Genomic DNA, 2,976 nt, shown 5'->3' with positions numbered 1-2,976 from the left:
AGGAGTGCGGATGGTAGCTTTGGACTTTGTTTATTTAACTATGCATGTTCAACTCTTATTGGCTGTTTTTGTATTGCTGGGCCTCAAGCATGCTAGGTAAGCACTCTGTACTTCACTCCCTGCCATGCTGCTAAATTTTAAATGAAAATTAAAAGGTTATAAATAGAAAATATGGTTTCAAGTGTGACAGAAGGAAAACACTAGAATTTGGGAAATACATACAAAGATATTGGTAATTATGATGAATAAATGAGACATATCTAAAATATAGGGACATAGCAAAGTATCATATAAAGGGGTGAAAGGTCCATCAGTCAAATGTAAGTATAGAATTCTGAGGCACTACATCAGATGAACTTCAAATGAAAACACATTCCTAGAAAATTATGTGGCTTATGTGGAAGTTTGACAGTTCTCAAAAAGTTTAGACATAGAATCATTGTTATGATTTATATCTGGTTGTCTCCCAAAAACCTCATATGCTTAGAGATAGGGCTTGTGGAAGGTGATTGGGCTATAGGGCCATTGTGGCTGGCATGGTTTTGGTAGTTGGGGTCTGGCTGGAAGAAGCAGATCACCGAAGGCATGACGTGGAAAGCTGTATCTCCCTCCATGTCTACCTTCAGTGCACGCTGGCTGCCGTGAAGTGAGCAGCTTTCCTTTTGCCAGACCCTTCTACTAGGCCTTTCTGCCTTGAAGCTGGCTAAATATTAACTAAAAACAGCCCAACTCTCTCCTTTAAATTGTGGATCTTGGGTATTTTGTCCCAGCAACAAAGAAAGTGACTAAGACAGAACTTGGTACTAAAGTGGATTGTTGCTGTGACAGTACCTGGCCATGTGGTAGAAGTCAGTGGGACAAGTTTCAAAGAACAGTTTGAAAAGATGTAGAGATGCTGGAGAAGCCCCAAGATGTTATAAGCCAGGTTGATTGGCAGATTATGGTCAGAGGTCAGAAGACCAGAATACTGATCGCAGTGTAGATTGTAAGGACCAGGTCTAGGAGTTTTCAGTTTGGAACAGAGGTTCCGTGGGCAGTTGGACTCCAGGCCATATTTGTTATGCTCTGGCAGAAAGTTTGTCTACATTTTGCTCATGTTATGAGACTTTGTGGGAGACTGAGATTAAGGGTGGTGGACTAATTGTTTTGGCAGAGAAAAATTCAAGGCAATCTGATGTTCAGGCTGCTGGCATGAGTGCTACTAGGAACTTTTAGGTAGCTCTGCATTGAGAATCAAGAGCAAATGGTATTGTCACTTATTGACATCAGACTCTAGATTCTTCAGACTTTTAATTCAGATGTGTACCAGTCACTTGCCAAAAGATTTCCAAGCTTTTGTCTTCAGACCAGGGCTGCATTATTGGTCCCTCTTGATCCAAGGCTACTAGCTTCTTTGATTGAGTAGCCACTGGTTTGTCCACCAACCTGGCCTGCTGACCTGCTGATGCTTATTGTGGGACTATCCAGTTGCTGATTATGTAAGCCAATTTAATGAATATATATTTATTCTATTGCCTCTATTTCTTTTTTTTTTTTTTTTTCTTTTTTTGCCAGGTACCAAATGTCTTTATTTGAAGGAATTAAAGAACTTAAGTAGATGTTCTGGTACAGTTTATAGAAAAGGTTAAGGTAGCCCCAGTATGCATGTGCTGTCTTGGTGACATTAGCTCTCATTGTCACTGTCCCCCAGGGTATGCTTGTCAGAGAGGTACTCTGCCATGCTGGACTCGGGGGCTCCCATCTTGTGCAGGTTGGTCATGTGGTCACCCAGCTCTTTGATGGCCTTCACCTGCTCAACCAGGTTGAGCGTCTGGATGAAGTCACACAGATGGGGGTCGTTCTTATCAGTGGCCAGCTTGTGCAGCTCCAGGAGGGACTGATTCACACTCTTCTCCAAGTGCAGCGCGCACTCCATCGCGTCCAGCCCATTTTCCCAGTCATCGCGCTCTGGTTTCTTAATATCCTGAAGGAATATCTGGCCACCGCGCTGGTTCCGCAGCTTCATCAACTCAGCGTGTTCTCTCTCATGGGATAGGTGAAGAAAGTATTTGGCGAAGTTCTTCAAAGCCACATCATCGCGGTCAAAGTAGTAAAACATGGACAGGTAGACGTAGGAGGCGTAGAGCTCCAGGTTGATCTGGCGGTAGATGGCGGCCTCGGCATCCTGGTGGTAGCTCTGACGCACTTGCGAGGGCGAGGCGGTCCTCATGGCAGCGGCGGGTGAGGCTGGGCTGCAGCTGTGGTGCGGGTGAGGGCGGGTGAGGGCAGGCGAGGGCCGAGCTCCATTCAAGCACTGTTGAAGCAGGAGGCCGGGGGACATTCGGCCGGTGGAGAACCTATTGCCTCTGTTTCTCTAGAGAACTCTAGCCATCCATTCCAAGAAATCTTCCTTCCTAGATCTTGAACATAGTATATTTTAGCATTTTCTAAAACACTCTAGTAGATTTGCAATTTATCCTTTGGTTTTTAGTTAACATGGAATTAACTTTTAATGTGAAGTAGAGATTCATTTTGATGTTTTTAAATATGGATATAGTGTTTCCCAGCATTATTTAAAAACTCATCCTTTCCCAATTTATCTGTCATGTTACCCCTTATATTAGTTTACAAGTGAATCAGTTTCCATGGACTATTTGTATACAACTGAACAGTGTCTTTTTTATGTAACTTTATAAAAAGTCTTGGTATCTGGTAAGGTGACCCTTTTCCCTTCATTGTATTTCTTCAAGTATGTCTTGGTTATTCTTTACCCTTACATTGCATTGTCAAGTTGCACAAGTACTGAGAGTTTTTATTGGGATTCCACTAGTTATATGGATTACTGTGAGGTGAATTGGTAGTTTTACAATACTGAGTCTTTTTTTTTTTTTTTTTTTTTTTACAATACTGAGTCTTTCAGGCTACGTACATGGTTTGAGCATATCTCTGCTTAATTCCCATTGATGTCGCTGTATTTTTATAATTTTAACCTATAAA

General features: G+C 42.2%; 1 pseudogene; it reads right to left on the bottom strand.

The window, feature by feature from the left end:
• Positions 1-1,564: 1,564 nt before the first annotated feature.
• Positions 1,565-2,226, bottom strand: LOC101573331 (annotated as a pseudogene).
• Positions 2,227-2,976: the final 750 nt, after the last annotated feature.

The sequence above is a fragment of the Octodon degus genome, unplaced genomic scaffold (assembly GCF_000260255.1).
Source record: "Octodon degus isolate 3935 unplaced genomic scaffold, OctDeg1.0 scaffold00058, whole genome shotgun sequence".
Taxonomy (NCBI): Eukaryota; Metazoa; Chordata; class Mammalia; order Rodentia; family Octodontidae; genus Octodon; species Octodon degus.
The sequence above is the reverse complement of the archived record's forward strand: the minus strand, read 5'-3'. Positions and strand labels throughout refer to the sequence as shown.